Consider the following 14,662-nt stretch of genomic DNA (forward strand, 5'->3'; position numbering starts at 1 on the left):
CTCTCAACTTGACCTTTCACTCTCTACTCAACAGAATCCACTTTGATTGCTTCCTCTCGCTAGAATTTTCTCTCGCACCTGCAATAACATTGGCAACAAGAAATACAAACTCAATGAAGGAAAGAAAGGGCAAACAGGGAGAAAAACGATTTTTTTTAAGAAGAGAAAGAGAAGGGAGAACGAATGGGGAAAAAGAAAGTCAGCCACACAGAGAAGAGAAAGTATTGCACACAATGTTAACAATAGCAAACAGATCTCCAAGAGGTACGCAGTGCCTTGCACTCCATGTTTCACTGAGTTGTTTGCTGGCCCTTGAACATCCTTTTGTTACGTTGCTGCTATGCTGCTATGTTTGCATATGATTGCTGATGAATACATTCCTACTATGTGGTGTATATTTGTATATGATATTGTGGCATGAGTCTTTCCCATTCTCCATCACTATCCAATCCTCAATCATATTCCATCTTAAACTTGAAACCAATACGTGTTCAATCACCATCATCTTCGCCTTCTATAATAATCTCTATTAATCTCCATTGTTATCGAACACCACCATCAACCCATATCCACTCCTTGATTCCTCCGCCGTCAAATGGCTTCCTTTACATGTTTCTACCACTAAATATCCCCATTTTCGCCACTCTTGTCACACCATGTTCATAGGTCCTACATTTAAAAAAAAGGAAAAGGCCAAGTCAACCCAATAATACCTCAACATCACAACATCTTTGCCTTTTTCAAACTGTGCCCAGAAAAGAAACAAAACTAAACAGATCCCCTCAATCTATTCCAAATCCTTTCCGCTGAAGCAAAATTCCAGCAAGCCATAAGCTTACAATCATCGACCATAACCACAACAAGAGGTAATGCTAATAAGGAAATCAGTTCGTCTTACACCAACCTTGTGTGTTTTAATCAATCAACCCAGCACAAAACGTAAGACAATGAGTGTGAACGCGAGGAGCACTTGACCGTTTAAGCCTTCTTCGGTAACGACGAGTCTTTCTGATTGGCGTCTCTATAATAGTGGTCTCGACCGTGATAGCAAAGGCATCTTGAACCGCCGTGAATGAAAGTGTCTCCTACCGGTTATCGACAACGGCGGTGGCGCCAGTCTCACTGCCCGCGACGGTTTCGTTCTAAGAGGATAAAGTTGGTTCGTGCGACGCTTTCGGTGAAGGTCGCGTCGCCGGGGAGGATGAGACGACGAGACTTCATCGGCGACGAAGGGTGGCAGTTCGACGGCTGGTTCTAGTTGCGGAGGCGGCTGGCGGCGACAGTAGTATAAGTATACAAATTGATAACATAATTGGAAATATTTAAAAGGGAATAAACTCCACCAATTTAATATCAATTATTATAATACCAGTTATAATAATTGATATTTAACACTAACAATTAAATTAAATAAAGGAAAAGTAAATATACAAAAAATAGCTAATAAAGACTAATTAGTACAATTTAAAACTAATTATTATAATTGATATCCTCCCGCAAGTTGGACGATCTGGAAGAGAGATGCAACTTGGACAGTAATAAGTCAAACAGAGGATGAAGCAGAGGCTTTGTGAGTATGTCAGCAAGTTGATCATCAGTAGACACAAAGGACACCCGAAACTTGCCTTTTTGAACATTTTCACGAACAAAATGATAGGCTAAGGCTATATGTTTCATCCGAGAGTGAAAAACAGGATTAGAACTCAGAGTTGTGGCACCAAGATTGCCACAATAAATAACTGGATTGGTTGTGGGCATGTGACTAAGTTCAGTGAATAAGGATAGGACCCATAGAAGTTCACTGGTCGTGTCAGCCAAGGCTTTGTATTCTGCTTCAGTTGAGGAACGAGCAACAGAGCGTTGTTTTCGGGAGCTCCAAGAGATGGGAGTGCTACCAAGATACAACAAATAACCAATGGTAGAGATATAATCATCCTTATCACCCGCCCAATCTGCATCTGAGTAAGCATGAAAAGTTAGCGGAGCAGTTGCCAAGATGAAGATACCTTTGTTGCAAGAGTCCGCCAAATAACGGAGCACCCGTTTGAGGGCAAACCAATGTGCCGTTCTGGGGTGTTGCATGAACTGCGCAAGTTTGTTGGTGCTTAAGGCGATGTCCAGGCGAGTAAAACTTAAGTATTGAAGACTTCCCACGAGTGCACAATACTCAGTTGGGCAAGGTAGGAGATCACCAGAATCCTTGAGTAATTGAGCACTGGCGGACAAGGGAGTGGATGCTGGTTTTGTGTTAGCCATGCCTGATTTATGGAGAAGATCAATGATGTATTTCCTTTGTGAAAGAAATAGTCTTGTAGCGGAAGGAATTACTTCGACGCCCAAGAAATAGTTAAGACAACCAAGGTCTTTCAGCGAAAATTGAGCAGCAAGGGTGGAAACAAGGTTGGACAACTCTGTAGAGGAACTCCCAGTGACAATGATATCATCAACATATACTAATAAATATATTGTTGAACCTGATTTTTGGTAGATGAAGAGAGATGGAGTTGAATTGACAAAGCCAAGAGAGAGTAGAAACACTCGAAGCTCTGTATACCAGGCGCGAGGTGCTTGCTTTAGCCCATAGAGTGCCTTTTTAAGGCGACAAACATGATCAGGGAAACTTTTGTTGACAAAACCAGGGGGTTGGAGCATGAAAACTTCCTCTTTGAGCATCCCTTGAAGAAATACATTGTTGACATCGAGTTGGCGAATGGACCATCCTTGACGAACTGCAAGTGTGAGGACAATGCGAATGGTGACCGGTTTAACAACCGGACTTAATGTGTCTGTATAGTCCCAACTAGGGCATTGATGAAAACCTTTGGTGACTAGGCAAGCCTTGTACCGATCAATCGAGCCATTCGGGTGTCTTTTGATTCGAAAAACCCATTTACAGCCAACCAAATTTTGAGTAGAGGACCGACTGACAAGTTCCCAAGTGTTGCTGCGATGTAAGGCTTAAACTCAACTTGCACAACTGAGCGCCAATCAGGGTCACGAAGAGCTTGGGTGATGGTGCTGGGCTCAAGTGGAGAAGAGGGTTAGACATGGAGGTTAAGCTTCTTGAGGGGTTTGACAATGTTGTTTTTGGACCGGGTGATGATGCCACCTCCATCGGTTTATCCTGTTAGGGTTGACATTGGGTTGGGATGGTGGCATGGAACATTGTGAGGATGAAGGTGATGAGGGGATTCAGAGTGTCTAGTGGAGGGTTGGGTCGAAGTCGGGGAGTTGGGGAAAGATGAAAATGAAGGGGCAGTCGAGATTTCCTCTGGTGGGTTTAGAGTGGTACTGAGCATGGGTTGGTTTATGGGATGAAGTATGGAAAGCTGAAGTGGGCCTTGTTGTTGCTCCACACTCAAATTGGCTTGAGGTGCTAAGGAGTTATACGAGAATTCAGATTCGACGAACTTGACATGGTGAGAGGTGTAGATCCTTCCCGTGGTTGGATCGAGACACAAGTATGCATGTTGATCCGTTGAGTAACCTACAAAAACACACATAGTAGACTTTGATGCAAGTTTATGGTTAGCATATGGTTTAATCCAGGGAAAACACAAACAACTAAAACACTTTAACTTATGATAATCTGGGTTAATAATGAGTAATTTGGAATAGGGTGACTGGTACCTAAGAATTGGTGTTGGGAGACGATTTATGAGATAGGCGGCTATTGTCATGGTGTGAGGCCAGTATGTGAGGGGCAAACCTGAGTGGTGGAGAAGAGAGATACCAATTTTGACAATGTGCCGATTCCGACATTCAGAAATTCCATTATGTTCAGGTGTATGAGGTAGGGTGGTGTGATGACTTATTCCATGAGTGCTTAAAAAAGGACGAAGACCAATATATTCACCACCATTATCCGTGTAAAGAATTTTGATGTTGCGATGAAAGAAATCTTCAACAAGCGACTTAAATTTGGGAAACAGAGTTTGCACATCAGATTTACGTTTTATCGAAAATAGCCAAATATAACGAGTAAAATGATCAACAAACATGCAATAGTAGCGAAGACCATCAATGGATAAAATAGGGGAAGTCCATACATCAGAGTAAATTATTTCCAAAGGATAAGATGATATTTAAGAGTGCATTCATTGAAAGGAAGTTTATGACTTTTATTAATTTGACATGAGTTGTAATCTGATTGATGGAATTTGTTTGAACCCAAAGAAAAATGCTACTGAATATATGTGAAGATAGAAGAGGAGGGATGCCCAAGTCTATGGTGCCATGAAGCAGAGGAGTCTGTGCGGACAGAGTGAACAGACGGAGAGTTGGCTGGCCAGAGATAGAGTCCATCCACACATGAGCCATTATGGGTTATTTGACATGTCTGCAAGTTCTTAACATAAAAAGAGTTTGGCAAGAAAACAACAGCAGAGTTAGTTTGTTTGGTGAGTTGAGAGACATAAAGGATTTTCTGTTGCATGGAAGGAACACACAAAGTGTGGGAGATGGATAAATCCTTAAGTAAAACAGTTTCAGAATGAGTGATGTTTAAACCTGAACCGTTACCCATAAGCAATGAGTTTGGACCCGTGTACGGATGATCAGGCACTAGATTGTCAAGATCATTGGTGACGTGATGCATCGCTCTACTGTCAACCAGAAAATTATTTTGAGAAGTGCCAATAGTTCCAATATGAACCTGAACCTGTCTAGGGTTAGTAGAAGAGGAACTAGGAGGCGTCAGGACACTAGGGTGCTGCTACTTGAAGGTGTGACACTGAGACAGGACATGGCCCTTGACATTGCACCACTGACAGCGACTGAGAAACGATTTGCGATTGCCAAGGCCTGAAGTTGATGATGCAGAAAATTGCCCAGATCGAGTTTTATCATAATGGTTGATGCAAGTGAAGGATTTTGATGGCTCGTGAGGGTTGCTAATAGATGAAGAGTTGTCGTTGGCCATGGGAGGCAAAAAGAAAGGAAGGAGCGACGTCCTGTGTTGAAGAAGATAAAAAAAAACGAAGAGGCTCGTGTTAGGGTGATACCATATAGAAAGTATTTGAATGAATTGATTTGATCATTGGATTACAGTAGTATAAGTATACAAATTGATAACGTAATTGGAAAGAGTTAAAAAGGAATAAACTCTACCAATTTAATATCAATTATTATAAAAATTGATATTTAACACTAAAAATTAAACTAAATAAAGGGAAAGTAAATATACAAAAATTAACTAATAAATTCTAATTATTAAAATTTAAAACTAATTATTATAATTGATAAAGAGAAAGGAAAGAAAAAGACTTTAGCATTTAAATCAAATCTTGATAAAAGTCTTAAAGAAGAAGAAGACTATGAAGAAGATGAAGAAATGGGTCTCTTCGTTAAGAAATTCAATAAGTTAATGAAGTTCAAAGGAAGAAGAAGATTCAAAGGCAAAAAGAAGGAAAACAAGGAATCTTCGCCAAATTATCATTGCTATGATTGTAGTGAGAAAGGACACATGAAGGCAAATTGTTCAAATCCAAAGAAGGGTGAAGAAAGAGACTAAAAGAATTTCTTCAAGAAAAAGAAGGCATATATTGCTTGGGAGGACGATAATGATTCTACAACAAGCTCAAGTGACTCTGATGAGCAAACTAACATATGTTTGATGGCTAATGATGATATCTCTGAAAATCAAGTAAGTATCTCTAGCGGCTCTGAAGATTCAGATTATAGTGAGAATGAATTGCCTGACACGTATGAGGAATTATTATTTGAATAAGAGACATTAGATAATGCTCATAAGAAATTAAAAAAGGAATTTAAAGAATTAAAATCAAATTGTCAAAATATTCTTGAAGAAAATAAAGATTTGAAAAATAAAATTATACAATGAGAAAGGTAAATATGCTAAAAGTGAAGAATGTATTTCTTGTTGAAAGAAAAAGGTGCCTCTAAATAAAACAACCAACGCTGAATGTAGCAATAATTCAAAAATTAAAAAGGTTGTTAAACATGTTTCAAAAAACAATTAAAAGTTCCACGATTATAATTATGGTAATAAAGTTAAAAAAGTTCCTAAATATATTTATAATTATGATGATTATAATTATAAAAATAAAATAAAATATGTTCCTATATATAATCGGAATCACTATTATGACTATAATTATAAAATTAAAAATAATAGAACCTGTAAAATTTAGGTAGAACATGGAACTAATAATAATAGGAAACAAAATGTTGCTACTTGTTTCTATTGCATGACTAAGGGTAATACGTCAAATAAATGCAAGATAAAACATTATGGTGTTCCTTGTGAAAAGTTTGCATGGGTTATAAAATAATTTAAAATATTTGTCTAACTAACCTAAAGGACCCAGTGATTGTGTACCTAAAATAGCTTGTTTTCTTTCTATTTTGCATGAGTTTTAAATCCAGGAAGTCCATGTGGTACCTTGATAGTGGTTGCTCAAGGCACATGACATGTGATATTAAGAAATTCACAAACTTTCGAAAGAAAGAACAAGGTTATGTCACATATGGTGACAATAACAAGGGAAATATCCTTGGAGTATAAGACATAGGAAGGGCAAATACCTTGATGATTAAAAATGTACTGTTTGTTGAAGGTTTGAAGCATAATCTTCTCAGTATTAGTCAATTATGTGACAAAGCTTTCAAGGTAACATTAAAACCCAATTATTGAACTATCCATGAAAAAGATTCTTCTGAAAGTTGCTTTGAAAGGTATTAGGCATGCAAATATATATTTAATCGATTTGGAAAATGTTTCAAATAAAAATATTTCATGTTTAGTAGTAAAAGAAGAAAATCCATGGTTGTGGCTTAAGAGAGCTACTCATATTCATATGCAATAATTGAATAGACTCATATATAAAGGCTTAATAATTGGTTTACCAAAACTAAATTTTATAAAAGACAAACTATGTGTTGCATGTCAAAAAGGTTAACAAATTAAATCATCTTTCAATTCGAAAAATATTATTTCAAGTGGAAAACCCTTAGAACTTTTGCACATGGATTTATTTGGTCATTCAAAGATAAAAAGTTTTAGTGAAAATTATTATGCTTTAGTTATTGTTGATGACTATTCAAGATATACATGGACATTTTTTATTACTCTAAAAAGTAAAAAACCTTCAATGTTTTCAAAAAGTTTGCAAAACAAGTTCAAAATGAAAAAAATTTAAAAATTAAATCTATTCATAGCGATCATTGAAGGGAATTTCAAAATGAATCATTTGAAAATTTTTGTGAATAATTTGGATTTTTTCATAATTTTTCTGCACCTAGAACTCCACAACAAAATGGGGTTGTAGAGAGGAAAAATAGACCTTTAGAAGAACTTGCAAGAACCTTATTAAATGAACTAAAAATTCCAAAACATTTTTAGGTTGACGCTATGAGTACTACATGTTATGTTTTAAATAGAATGCTTATTCGTCCTATTTTAAAATGTACTCCTTGTGAATTATTTAATGGAAGAATATCAAATGTTTCTCATTTGAAATTTTTTGGATGCAAATGTCTTGTTTTAGATAATGGAAAACAAAATTTGGGAAAATTTGATTTAAAATCCGATGAAGCTATCTTTTTTGTTATTCTTTAACAAGTAAAACATATAGAGTTTTTAATCGGAGAACTTTTGAAATTGAAGAATCTATACATGTTGTCTTTGATGAAATTGTAGACCTTGAGGAAAAACCTCTTCAGTCAAATGAATCAGATGCAGGTGAAGAAGAGGACTTGTGGGAGACAACAATTGACACGACAAATAATCCTCAACTCGAAGATTTAGCTAAGACATTACAAAAACCCCGAGGATTATCACTAGACAATGTTATTGGAGAAGTCTCAAAAGGGGTAAGTACTCGTAGAAACTAAGCAAATTATTGTATGACTATGGCTTTTGTTTCACAGATAGAACCTAAGAGCATAAAGAAAGCTCTAGAAGACGATCAATGGTGTGTTGCAATGCAAGAAGAACTCAAACAATTTGAAACGAATCAAGTGTGAGAGTTAGTCCCTAGAGAAAGCACTCATCAAGTGATAGGAACAAAATGGGTGTTCAGAAACAAACTGGATGAAGATGGAAAAATCACCAAGAATAAAGTTAGGCTTGTTGCAAAAGGATGTCAAGAAAAATGTATTGATTATGATGAAACATATGCTCCTATTGCCAGGTCAGAGGCAATATGTCTACTTCTTGCTTATGAATCTATTATGAAAGTTAAATAATATCAAATGGATGTTAAAAGTGCTTTCCTAAATGGTTATCTAAAAGAAGATGTATTTGTTGAACAACCACCTTGTTTTGAAGATTATAAATATCTAAATCACATCTTTAAATTAAAGAAAGCTCTTTATAGTTTAAAACAAGAACCTAGATCTTTGTATATAAGGCTTAGCAATTTTCTGTTAGAAAATAGATTCTATAGAGGTAAAGTTAACTCCACTTTGTTCATAAAAAGAGTAGGAAAACATATTTTGCTTACTCAGGTATATATGTTGATGATATTATTTTTGGATCAACTAATAAATCTTTTTGCGAAGATTTTGCTAAGACCATGCAGGGTGAGTTTGAAATGTCAATGATGGGTAAATTAACATTATTTCTTGGTTTATAAATCAAGCAAACGAAATAAGGTACTTTTCTTTCTCAAACTAAATATTGTAAAGAAGTCCTGAAGAAGTTTGAAATGGATAGAGCTAAGGAGGCATCAACTCCTATGGCTACATCATATTATCTTGACAAGAATGAATCAAGTATGCCCACGAACCAAAAATACAGAGATTAGGCACTACTTCTTACAGACCATATCCAAAAAGGGGATTGTGAGATAGAGTATGTTGATACCAAACACCAATTAACAGACATTTTCACCAAAGCATTGTCCAAGGATAGATTTTATGAGCTTAGTGGGGATCCTAGAAATTGCCTAAGGGTTTTGTTTGTTGCATTTTTTATGTTTTCGAAAATTCTCGTGCAATAATAGATTATCCCCTATTGATAACCGACTATCTTGTCCCTTAGAGTTGTCGTAGGTTGCAATAATCGATTATTATGAAGCCATAATCGATTATCACTTTTCTGGGCTTATTTTTTGAAACAAGAATCGATTATTTCGAGTAATAATCGATTCTTAAGCAAATATGACCGTTAGAAACAATTTTCTAGCTACTGTAACAGCTTTAAACGACCACTTTTTGATTCGTTGTTGCATTCCTTGTTCATTTGCTATTTATAAGGGTCAATCACATCATTTGAGCATTGTGTGCATTTGTGAAGCATTTTGTGCAATCTTGGTCCTTTCTTGTGCATTTTTGTTCCAACCCTTTAGATCTTCTTTACTTCAACCTTCTACATGGCTAATCGGAGTAAACTTCCTACCCAAAGAAGATCTTGTGCACCTGCCTTTGCTGATCCAAGACCTCGTGCTAATAATCTAAGGAGGTGGATCTCGGACGAGGAGAAAGATCGTGAGTTTACAGCGTTTTGGAAGGAAAGGAAGTCGATATCAAAAAAGTTTGTTGATTTAAACTGGCTTGATGTCTATGGATTCTAGTTTCCAGCTCTTCTATTTCATCAGGGTATTTGTTGATAGCGGGAGCAATATGAATGCTAAACTCAATTCCCTGTATAGTTTTGTTTTTTATGATGACAACACATGTCTTATTGTTTGATTATGTAAATACATATGTTTCCATGACTGCAACATATATTGATTGAATCGGTTGATGTGCACACTTTCTATGATCATACATGTGTGATGGCAAACTCATAACCAAGGGTCCAACCACTAGAAGTATGTCCAAGCGCCTCCAAGAGGAACCATCCATAGAAGGTGAAACAAATGTATGTTTCACTTGGGCCATCATGGAAGAAGGAGTAGTATAGGATTTAGGCCTTGTATTTGGCCATGTAGTGTAGGTTTGATTAAGGCTTATATTAAGGCCTAATTAACATAGGATTTTCCCTAAGTTTGATATCCAAACCAAGTGGAAAGTGTCTACCATGTGTCATGCTTCCATTGGAGAGGATTTGCTTTTTGAAAGGTGTCCACATGGCACCCTAGAAGTGGAGAGGATTTACTTTTAGTAGTGGCCACATGACACTCTAGGAATTGAGAGGATTGTGTTTTGTGAGTGGCCACATGTCCTCCCATCATTAGAGAGGTTAGGAGGCCTCATTTTTGGTCAATGAGAGAAAAGGTGGGAGATCATGCTTTTAGGGTTAGAAGGAGACACCCTTGGCCTATAAATAGATGTGTCTCCATCCTTATATTTCATCTTGGAAATTAGTAATGTTATGCTGCCAAATTGTAGCCTCATTCTTCCTTGATCAAGACTAGAACAACCGTAGAGGCCCTTCTAGTCACCTACCTCATGGAGTTGGCCTAACCTCTCCTTGAACCTTCAAACTACCCACAATCTCTATCCTATCACCACACCACCATCATTTGCAAACCATATCACCCCTTTCCCACCCATTTCCGCAACCATATCCATCATAGGGACCATCTTCTTACTTCCTCCTAAGTTTTGACCCAACCTAGCTCAAGGAGGTTGCCATCATTTGGTATCAAGAGCTTTGGTTCTTCAAGAGCTAAGTCTTTTGGTCCTTATCTATCCTTTATTGTTCCATGTTGTTGATGTTATTTCCCCACTTGTCTTGTTGTGTTTTTTTTTTCATCTATCATTTGTTATGGCAACAAATGTGACGATTTTCAAACTTAAACTGCATCTAGCTCAGTTGTCCAAAAAATACTTAAAAATATTCAAATGAAAGCCCTTTGAGTCTAGTTTCCAACAAAAAAAAGAATCATTTCATTTGGAGTTCTCTGAAGAAAGTTATGAGTAAAACACTCAGCAAAGGTCAAATCTTCCAGAATGTTGTCATTAGCATTTTTCAAGTTCGTTTTTGGTAGATTTGTCTACTTTTTTGTGTGTTTTCTTCTTTTTTAGTTATTCCTTATTGTTTTGTTTTGTCAACATATGTTTGTTTGAGTCATTTTAAGGTTCAAATCATTACATGTTGTCTAGAGTCATGTTTAGTCCTTTTGATGTCTCTATTTCCTAGTTGAAACTTTGAAAATGATCAAAAATATATGTTGAGGTCATTTCCAAAAACTGATCTATATTTGTGCCTTCAATTGCTTTTATTTTATATATTTGAGTTCATACTTGTTGTTAGATCATGAACAAGTTCATAGGGTTAGGTTTCCATTATGTCACTTTTTTGTGTTTCATGTTATACTTGATTCTAGTAGGTTGTTTTTATTTTAGTGCTATAAATTTGTATGATCATAAAACTTGTTAAAACACTCGAGATTTGAGGTCTGATTTGGTATGTGTTTGTGCTAAAAGTTTCAAAAAAAAAAAAGAAGAGACAAAAGGTACAAAAGAAAAGAAAACAAAAAGTACAAAAAGTAAAAGCAAAAAATAAAAGTAAAAGCACAAGCATGGACCATCTTTAACCAACTTTTGCATGAACACTCTGATATTGATTTGGAGATGATTTTTATGTCACCAAGATCTTGTTCCAACAACCATGATGATCTAAAAAAAGGTTGCCTTAGTGCACCATTTGATCTAGCTAGGACAAAAACACCTTATGATTTTCTAGTAGTTTTGGTTTTTGTAATCTATTCTAGTGCCTTTCTTTTGATAACTCCTTTTGGTGTGCTAACCTTTCTTTCTTACCATTTAATTGCTTGATTGTATTTTAAACATTCATGATTATATCAAAGTAAATATAATGTCATAAAAATATACATAAGCCATAATTATGAGAAGATAAAGCTGTCAAAATGGGTCACAACCCGCGGGCCAACCCGGCCCACCACGGGTTCGGGCTAGGTTGGGTTTGAAAAAATTGTATTTTTTTTATACGGGTCAGACTTCAACCCGGCTCATTTAAACCCAGCTTATGCGGGTTGAACCCGTGGTGGGCCGGGTTGGCCCACCAACCCACCTACCTAATTTTATTTTATTAAACTTTAATTTTAACTTTATAAAAAGATATTTATTATTTTTTTTGTTTGAAGAAATTATTTAAGTTTCCTATTTTCAAAATTAATTAAACAACCATGCTGAGAGTTAAATTTGGGAGTGAAATTTGTTTAGATTTGAATTATACAAAGTTTGTAATTTTTTTATTTAAAAAAAATGGGTTAAATATGTTTTTAGTCCCTATAATATCAACCGATTTTGGTTTTAGTCCCTCTCTCAAAGTAAGGTACATCTTAGTCCTTCTTCTTAAGAAAACTTTAATTTTAGTCCTCCAAAACTAACACTGTTAAAAACTAGGTGACGTGGCTAACGGTGTGGTGTAATGGCACGTCATTTTTCTTATTCTCAGTTTTTCTCCCTCTCTCTCCCTTCGTCTCTTTCCTTCCATCTTCCATCTTTCACTCCCTCCATCATCTTCACTAAATCCTCCAAAATCACCGTCAGAATCGGACAAGAAGAAAGAAGGGACATCCATAGTCAAAGTTGGAGTTGGCTCAATTCTAAACCGAACAAAGAGAGTTCAGAGTGGTGTTTCGTATTGGGACTGCGCGGCGTTAATTTTTCCACCTCATTCGTACGCAATCTCTCTGTTCTCTTCTTTCGTTGAAAAATGAAAACTTGAAATCTTTCACTTTTCTTTTGTTGCACTCATGCAACTAAAGACACTTCTGCACCTTCTTTGTCCCAATTGATTATTCTTCACAAAGATTATTTCTTTTACCTGAATTTACAACTGGGGTGGATTTTTGCTACGTCTCCCCCAAACTAAAGGACCACGAGATTAAAGATTCCTTTCGATTGGATCCCATTTGTTGTGACTTTGGTTTTACTGACATATTTGTCTTCTTTTTTTGTGTGCAGAAACGATAACAAAGAAGAAGAAAACAAATAACATGGCTATCACAGGTTCTGGTTTTGGGCAGCCACAATTCATTTCAAGCACTGGCAACCAAAGCTTTTCCAACGCGCCACTCATTGAGAACTCAGATACTAATCAAGTTGTTGTGCCTGATGTGAGTTTCGACTCTCACTGAATCCCTTCATTTTTTTTTATTCTCTATTTCAGTTTTTAGTCAGCATTGCTATGGTAAAAATGGTGAGATGAACATTACTTTACCTTACCACCTGCGCTTAAGATTGAAGATTACTTTTTTGGGTAAGTCATTTTTGTTCGTGTGCTAAACCAAGATGTCGTGCACGGAATTGAAAAATGCAGCGGAGATAACAAGTGACAGAAAATTTCACTTTGTTGACAGGTTTTTGAGATGACTGAGGATTATTTCGGGGTATTGTTTGTTGCATTGTCATGTATGCGTTACGATAGTATTTGTTTAGCTTGTGTAGCATTTGAGTTGTGTCTTTGCAGAAACCCCAATTAAATTGTGGGCACTTTATGAAATGAAAAGATTATCAGGATTGTTGATTCTATCCAATGCTTCTGTTTCTTTAACCTTTAATTTTTCATGTGCTGTACTTTAAGTTGGCTAAAAAAATTCCTCACAAAATTGTATTTTTTAGCTTTTTGTTTAGTCGTAGAGTTAAATGATGGTGCAACCTAAGTCTTTTGGTTCTGGAGTACACTGCATTAATATACATATACTCCATCTGATAAGGATTGTTTACTTGATAACCACCATTTATGCAAGCTTTTTGTTTGAAGGATTTGATGAAGATGATGTAGAGAATGGAAGATGGAAGATGGAAGGAAAGAGACAGAGGGAGAGAGAGACGGAGAAAAGCTGAGAAAGAATGACTAGTGTCAGAAAAAGAAAAATGACGTGACATTACACCGTTAGCCATATCAACTGGTTTTTAACGGTGTTAGTTTTGGAGGATTAAAATTAAAGTTTTCTTAAGGAGAATGACTAAGATGTACCTTACTTTGAAAGAGGGACTAAAACCAAAACCGATTGATAGTATAGGGACTAAAAGCATATTTAACCCAAAAAAAAATTGTAATTAAGTGAGCTAGTGATGAAGGTTGAAAAATAGTTATTTACATATGTCAATTTGGACCAAATTACATCCTTTACTACTCGGAATGAGTTTAGAATCAAGCAAAACTCAATAAATGAGTCTGAAGAGAGTCAAAAGTTGTTTTTAGCGATTTTATGCTTGTTTTGCATTGTTTTGAAGCTAATTTGAGAAAAGTAGAGAATGAAGTTGAAGATACAGGTCGTTGACTCAAGAAAAGAGCAGAAAAATGAAGATTTGAAGAGTCGACGCACCGTCCGGCGGCACACTTAAACCGTCGGGCGGTCCAGGACGAGGAGAAGGCATGGCGATTGACGCTGGGCGAACCTGAGGGAAACCGCCCGGCGGTGGCGATTGCCGCCGGGCGGTAGGGCGATTTGTGGCAAACCGCCAGGCGGCACACTTAAACCGCCCGACGGTGGCTCACTGGACTTGGGCCCGTTTTCTGATGCGCTCCTCACCTATATATACCCCTATTGTGAGTTCAAAATCATTCTTTTGACAAGGGAGAATGACCAAACCTAATTTTGGTCTCTGGAGAGGATCTCTTGGATGCTTAGGCTTATTTTCATCTTTTCTAGGGTTTGCTTTTCCATTCTTCTTCCATTTTTCATCTAGTTTCTCCATATGTTTTGATTGATTATTGTTGGGTTATCATCTGTGCTTAAGGCCTTTATCGTTTAACTCATTCGGTATATTGATGTTT

At 36.5% G+C, this 14,662-nt stretch overlaps 1 long non-coding RNA gene across 1 annotated transcript; it reads left to right on the forward strand.

Annotated features, from left to right (window-relative positions):
* The first annotated feature begins 12,330 nt into the window (after positions 1 to 12,330).
* On the forward strand, positions 12,331 to 13,891 carry LOC106752741. The gene is made up of 3 exons (XR_001375158.2): positions 12,331 to 12,556; positions 12,844 to 12,995; positions 13,643 to 13,891. It is a non-coding gene; the product is annotated as an uncharacterized LOC106752741 (long non-coding RNA).
* The last annotated feature ends 771 nt before the right edge of the window (positions 13,892 to 14,662 follow it).

This window comes from Vigna radiata, unplaced genomic scaffold (assembly GCF_000741045.1).
Source record: "Vigna radiata var. radiata cultivar VC1973A unplaced genomic scaffold, Vradiata_ver6 scaffold_43, whole genome shotgun sequence".
Lineage (NCBI taxonomy): Eukaryota > Viridiplantae > Streptophyta > Magnoliopsida > Fabales > Fabaceae > Vigna > Vigna radiata.